The sequence below is a fragment of the Triticum dicoccoides genome, chromosome 7A (genome assembly GCF_002162155.2).
Source record: "Triticum dicoccoides isolate Atlit2015 ecotype Zavitan chromosome 7A, WEW_v2.0, whole genome shotgun sequence".
Lineage (NCBI taxonomy): Eukaryota > Viridiplantae > Streptophyta > Magnoliopsida > Poales > Poaceae > Triticum > Triticum dicoccoides.
Window position 1 is genome coordinate 411,922,739 of NC_041392.1, and position 7,823 is coordinate 411,930,561.

Here is a 7,823-nt window from a genome sequence, read left to right on the forward strand (position 1 = left end):
GAGTTTTCTTTTATCAGATTTATTCCGCGAATTTTCTCTGATCGCGATTTTTGATCCAAACTTAGTTTCTGTTTATCTTTTCGCTCGTTAGTCAGAATCAGGCGATTCAAGCGCCTAGAGTTTCATCTCGAAACCCACTTTCCGTTTAACCAACTCAAACAAGTTTTTTCTACTGTAAAATTTGACCTAGTTTTAGATTAGTAAATGAAGCTTCTTTCTTTCGCCGTCTGAGTTTCGTTGCTCCGTTTGATTTGATTCTTTTTGCGTACCGGAGTTCTTAAGTTGAACTTTCTGGTCAACCTCTCTTATTTGAGTTTTGCTTGTGCATCGTTGCTTGGTACTTATGTATGTTATTTTTTGCTTGCGATAGAATTCCCAGAGTGCGAAGCGTGTTACTACGGGTCTCTAGGATTCGCTGATCGTCAGCAAGGCAAGTAACACTTTGATCATATCCCATTATTACCCAATTTTTATGCATTAGTTCCAATCCTCAAACATTGCATGATTAGGATGTCATTAACTTGTGGGTTGGGAAGTAGTTGCTGAGGTAGAACCTATTGCCCTGTTATATTCAAACCCTTGGGAGTTACTTCTACGTATTGCTTATATTGCTATGCTATGCTCGTAGACGTGGTTTGGGTTTGAGTGAAATTCATGTCAGATGTGAGATTGTTAATTAATGGTTCAACTTAAGGTGGCAACTTAATCAAACAACTGGGTGATTGAGGCACCTGGGAAACCCAGTGTTGTCTGTTTTTTTGGAAATCCCGGGGTACCCGTGTGATCTTCCTATGGACCGCCACCAGGCTCAAAGGGAACTGAGATGATTCATGCTAGAAACTTCTGTGTGCAGCCACAAGCTATTATGGGCTCTAGCGTAGTTGAGTAAGTTACGTGAAGCTCTTGAAGAGGTAGATCAGCAGGTAGTGTGTTTTGTAGGTTTGGTATGGTCTACCCGGAGTAGAGAGTTAACGTTTCTGAAAGACTGTGTCTCGGTCATCCGTTTCTCAAACACCATGTAGTGCGAGAAATCCAACAGAGGCAATCGAGTCTTGTGCGGAAAAGTGCACAAACCTCTGCAGAGTGTACAATCTAATCATGGTTAGCTGTGTCCCCGATTATGGACAATTCTTGAGTATCTAGTACTTGGGTTATCACATGTATCTCACCATGTTTAATTAATACTGTTGGGTTGTTAATCACTTTAATTGGGATTGAGTTGGGGTTACCTTCTCAATGATGTTTCAACCACCATGATAGTTAAATTAAAATCTATTCCTTTGTTATAGGGAAAAATTGGCTTTTCGCAAAAACTATAACCATACAGCTTTCCACCAACCATATATGCATATAGTGATAGCATTATTTTGTTCTTGCTCTACTGTGTTACTTTGCCAGCATATTCCATGTGCTGACCCGTTTTCGGGCTGCAACGTATTATGTTGCAGACTTTTCAGACGAGGAGTAAGGTTCGTTAGGTCGTTGCCGTGCAACTCAGCTATGCCGTTGGAGTTGATGGACTCACCTTATCTTCCAAGCCTTCCGCTGTTATCGCATTAGATGGCCTTAAGCCATATTATTGTAATAAGTTCTCTTTGGAGACATTCGATGTAATAAGTGTGTGATTGCTACTCTATTATAAATCCTTCGAGTACTGTGTGTGTCAGCATTACCGATCCAGGGATGACACTGAAGCACAGAGACTTGACCATCTGAGGTCGGGTCGCTACAAGATGGTATTAGAGCACACGCTGAGTGTAGGACACGACCCCTAAGATAAACCCTAGGTCACACTTCTCTTCTCATTTCTGACTCCTCTCCATTTTCTACTCTTTAGGATGACGGAGATGAAAAACAAGTTTGCACAACCGGATGAAGACACACCTTTTGAACGCCACTTGAAGGAAGTCACTAGGTACTTGAACATTGGAATACCAAGCTTCACCGGGACGTACAACGCCACTTTACCAGAAGAAGAGCGCTGGATGATTCAAGTACAAGTTCTAGGAAGGACGTTCTCGCCAACCTCTAAACCCATAGAATTTTCCTTCGACGCACCAACCTGGAGTTTAGGAAAGAGTATGGCAGCTCACATCACCATGGGACGCATACGAGAAGTGTATCACAGGGATCTCCAGGACACTATCTACCAAATATGTGGGCGCCGAGACAAGCAATGGGAAGTAATCAGCACTAAGAAGGATAGATCCATTGCAGCTTTCATTCAGGAGTTAAACCAGCACACTCGACATCAGGAGAACCAGATGTGTGCGGACATGATGGACTTGAAGAAGGTGAAGACTAGGATCATCGAGCTGGAGGAAGAACTCAAGTTTACCCACAATGGATATGAGGAGGAAATCAAGACACTACTGGAGAAGAATGACGACTTAGTCAAGAAGATCGGAGTATTCATGGGAGGACCAGCACTAATAGAAGAAGAAGAAGAACCCAAGGAAATACGCCCCGAGGACTACATCATCATCGACGACGCCGACTCTGACCCTAGTGATGATGACTTTGAAGACGAAGCTGGAGCAGACATCATGGAGTCTTCCACCGATCAAAATTTCTAGATGACTACCATATATCACTAGTATTCCCCCATGTATTTAGTAGTAGTTGAGCACTTGTGCGATAGTTCTAGATCGTTTGTATGCCCTTGCTTGATTGATTGAGTGAAATGATTGTGTTTGTCTCATGTGCATATGGGTAGTGCTTTCTCATTAGACCCCTTTTCTATTCTAATCTCTTCCATCTAAACCCATCAGATGCCTCCGAGACGTGACACTGGTTTTGCCTTCCCGCCGGAGCTCACCCAGTTAATCCAGGAGCAGAATGCCTTGATGCAATTGATAGTTCAAAACCAGGGCAACCACAACAACAACAACAACAACAACAACAACAACAACAACAACAACAACAACAACAACAACCCACCGCCAGTGGACAACCTAGCCCGTTTTCTAAGGTTACAGCCGCCGGTATTTTCCAGTAGCACCGAGCCTATAGTTGCTGATGATTGGCTACGCCGTATTGGAAGGGAGTTGACCACCGCAGGTTGCACAAATGCTGAGAGGGTGCGCTTTGCCACACATCAATTGGATGGACCAGCAGCCTCATGGTGGGAGAATTACACAACCACTTTTCCTGTAGCCAATGTCACTTGGGACCAGTTTCAGCAAGCTTTCCGCACCGCCCATGTCTCAACTGGAGCTATGCAGATGAAGAAGCGGGAGTTCCACAACCTACGCCAGGGGAACCGTACTGTGGCTCAGTACGTGGATGAGTTTAGCAAGTTATCACGCTATGCCCCTGATGATGTGGCCACAGATGACGCGAAGCAGGAGAAGTTTATGGAAGGGCTGAATGATGAGATGAGCATGCAGTTGATGGTAGCAACCTTCAACAACTACCAGGAGTTGGTAGATAAGGCTCTTATGATTGAAGGGAAACAGCATCAAATTGAGAGCCGCAAGAGAAAGTATGGACAAGGGAAGTATAACTCAGGAGCTCAGCAGAAGCCTCGCCTAACCCCGAACTCGGGAGGACTTGTTCACAACCATGGAGGTCACAACCACACTGGAGGAGGATCACATAACCACAGTGGTGCTAAGAATGGGAATGGGAACGGAGCTAACAACAATCAGAACCGCTCCAACCCGTCCACTCCCGCCAAAAGAGACTTAAGTCAGGTTACCTGTTTTAAGTGCGGGAAGACAGGGCACTATGCCAATGATTGCCCCAAAGGAAGGAATGGAAACGGAAATGGAAGCGCTGGGAAGAAGCCCAATCCATTCAACAAAGGACAAGTGAACCACGTTAACGTGGAGGAGGTTGAAGAGCAGCCGGACGCGGTAATAGGTAAGTTTTTGGTTAAGTCATTTACCTCTCTTGTTCTTTTCGATACTGGTGCATCGCATTCATACATATCAAGGGGATTCGTGGATAAGTTTAAACTACCAACCCAAACCCTTAGGACCCCTCTTTTAGTGAGTTCACCCAGAGCAGAATATATGGCTAGCCGATGGTGTGACCAGATACCCTTAACCATTGGCACACATGTGTTCCCGTCCGACCTAATTATCTTGGAGTCGCAAGGATTGGATGTGATATTGGGTATGGACTAGGTGTCAAAGTATGGAGGAAGCATTGACTGTGCGAGTAAGTCTATTTATCTCACCGCCCCGGAGGGAAAAAGGATTAAGTATGTGTCTAGGCATGTGCCAAAAAGGAGCCTAGTGAATGCCCTTACGGGAGTTGTTCAGGAGGAAGTGCCAGTAGTAAAGGATTACCCGGATGTTTTCCCAAAGGAGTTACCAGGCATGCCACCGGACAGAGACATTGAGTTTTTGATAGAGCTGTTGCCAGGTACAGGACCAATATCCAAGAGACCCTATCGGATGCCCGCAAATGATCTGGAAGAAATTAAGAAACAAATCAAGGAGTTATTGGAGAAAGGATACATATGAAGAAGTTCATCACCTTGGGGAGCCCCAGTACTTTTGGATGAGAAGAAGGATAAATCCCTAAGGATGGTTGTTGATTATCGAGCCTTGAATGAAGTGACGATAAAGAACAAGTACCCACTGCCGATGATCAACGATCTGTTTGATCAGTTGCAAGGAGCTAAAGTGTTCTCAAAGATCGATTTACAATCAGGGTATCATCAGTTGAAGATACGAGAGAAGGACATAGCAAAGACGGCGTTCACAACGTGATATGGATTATACGAGTAAACGGTCATGTCGTTTGGACTGACTAACGCGCCTGCCTATTTCATGAGCATGATGAACAAGGTGTTCATGGAGTATTTGGACAAGTTTGTTGTGGTGTTTATTGATGATATCATGGTATACTCGAAGAACGAGGAGGAGCATAAAGAGCATTTGCGTTTAGTTCTCGAGAAGCTCAGGGAACACCAGTTGTATGCTAAGTTTAGCAAATGCGAGTTTTGGCTGAAGGAAGTCGGATTCCTTGGACATGTTATATCAGGAGAAGGTATAGCAGTAGACCCCAGCAAGGTTCAGTCAGTCACTGAATGGTTGGCACCCACCTCAGTTAGCGAGATCCGCAGTTTTCTCGGACTCGCAAGATACTACCGGAGATTCATTGAGAATTTTTCCAAGATTGCAAAACCAATGACTGAACTGTTGAAGAAGGATACCAAGTTTAAATGGACAGAAGATTGTGAAGCAAGTTTCCAGGAGTTGAAGAAACGTTTGACTACAGCCCCAGTGCTAGTACTGCCAGATATACATAAGGAGTTCCAAGTGTATTGCGACGCCTCTCGCTTAGAACTTGGATGTGTGCTTATGCAGGATGGAAGAGTTGTTTCGTATGCCTCACGACAACTAAAACCTCATGAGTTGAATTATGCTACGCATGATTTGGAGCTAGCAGCCGTAGTGCATGCGTTCAAGACTTGGAGACATTACCTTATTGGAAACCGTTGTGATGTATACACGGATCACAAGAGTTTGAAGTACATCTTCACCCAGAAGGAGCTGAACCTTAGGCAGAGGATGGTTGGAGCTTATAAAGGATTATGACATGAAGCTACACTATCATCCAGGAAAGACCAATGTCGTAGCAGACGCATTGAGTCGGAAGAGTTATGCTAATATCCTTGAAAGTAAAGGACTGCTGAAGGAATTAGCAAAGGACATCATGGAACTTCGATTAGAGATTGTACCTAGAAGGTTCATTGCCACAATGGAGGTTCAGTCAACATTGCTGGACAAGATTCGGGAAGCTCAGAAAGATGATAAAGAGATTGCCGAGATAAACAAGAAGATGGGCAAAGGAAAGGCCAAAGGTTTTCGTGAAGATGAGCACGATACCCTATGGTTTGAGGACCGAGTTTATGTGCCCAACAACCAGGAGATCGGGAAGTTAATACTTCAAGAGGCCCATGACTCACCCTACTAGATACACCCCGGAAACACCAAGATGTATTTGGATTTGAAGGAACGTTTCTGGTGGACTGGTATGAAGAAGGATATTGCCGAGTATGTAGCCGTATGTGATGTATGTCAGAGAGTTAAGGCAGAACATCAGAAGCCAGCAGGACTGTTACAGCCTATGCCGATACCCGAATGGAAGTGGGATAAACTTGGCATGGACTTTATCACCGGATTACCCGGGACTAAAGCAGGATATGATTCCATATGGGTAGTAGTTGATCGTTTGACCAAAGTAGCTCACTTCATCCCAGTGAAAACCACCTATACAAGTGCAAAGTTGGCCAATATCTATATGTCCAGGATCGTATGTCTGCATGGAGTTCCCAGGACCAATGTATCAGATCGAGGAACACAGTTTACTTCAAAGTTTTGCCATCAGTTACACCAGACTTTGGGAACGAGATTGGAGTTCAGTACAGCGTTTCACCCGCAGACAGACGGACAGACTGAGAGAGTCAATCAAATTTTGGAGGACATGTTGAGAGCCTGTGCGCTAGATTATGGATCTAGTTGGGATGACAATTTGCCGTATGTAGAGTTTTCATACAACAATAGCTACCAAGCCAGTTTGAAGATGGCCCTGTTTGAAGCCCTGTATGGACGCAGGTGCAGAACACCGTTGATGTGGGATGAGGTAGGAGACCGGCAGTTGTTTGGACCAGACTTGATTAAAGAATCTGAGGAGAAGGTAAAATTGATCTGAGACCGACTGAAGATTGCTCAGTCCAGGCAGAAGAGTTATGCAGACTCAAAACGCAAGGAGGTAACCTACAAAATTGGAGATAGAGCATATCTGCGAGTATCGCCCTTGCGAGGAGTGAAACATTTTGGAGTTAAAGGAAAGTTAGCCCCGAGATTTGTAGGACCGTATCGCATTTTGGAACGGATGTGAGAAGTTGCCTACAAGTTGGAATTACCCAAGGGATTGTCAGGAGTCCACGATGTGTTCCACGTTTCACAGCTAAAGAAGTGTCATGCTGAGATGGCTGATATACCATTAAGAGATACAGTACCCTTGGAGGCGATTCAGTTGGACAGTGATTTGACTTACGAGGAGAAGCCAGTTAAGATTCTTGAGTTCGCCAGCAGAGTCACCCACAGTAAGGTTATCAAGTTTTGCAAAGTTCAGTGGAGCCACCATACCGAGGATGAAACCACCTGGGAACGAGAGGATGATCTCCGCAAGGACCACCCATACCTATTTTCTAGCTAACCCGAATCTTGAGGGCGAGATTCATCTTAAGGGGGGGGGGTAGGTTTGTAACATCCTAAATTTTCAATTTGGAATGTTATACATAGATCATCCATGCATATCATGATTTATTGCATTCCCGTTCCGCAATCCTCGAAATCCTAAGCAACTCAAGGACCCACGGAGAGAGTTGGGGATTTTCCGGTTTTCATATTTGATTTTTATCAAATAATGAAACGAGGATTTTGATTTTAATAATTTTTCTCTCCGAGAAATATTTCATATTAAATCAAATGAGTGGAGATAATATGACTTCTCCAAAATAATTGAAATATTGGAGGAAAATATTAAAATCATTTATTGGATTTTATTTGGTTTTATTCGGATTTTATTTGCATTAGAAAAATTGCACGTTTTCAAAATTTCATTTTAGGGCCAAGAAAATGTTCAACTCGTCCTAAATATTTTATTTAGACGGTGACAATTTATTTTGGAATTTTTAGATTTTTATTTTTTTTATTTTTTTTTAGAATTTTATTTCGGTCGGCGAAATTATTTAAAAAAATTCGCGCCCGACTGGGCCTAAGGCCCAGCCGAGCTAGGCCGGCCCGAGCCGCCACCGCCTCCCGCGCGCGCGCCGCCGCCGCCGACCCGGACTCCCCGCC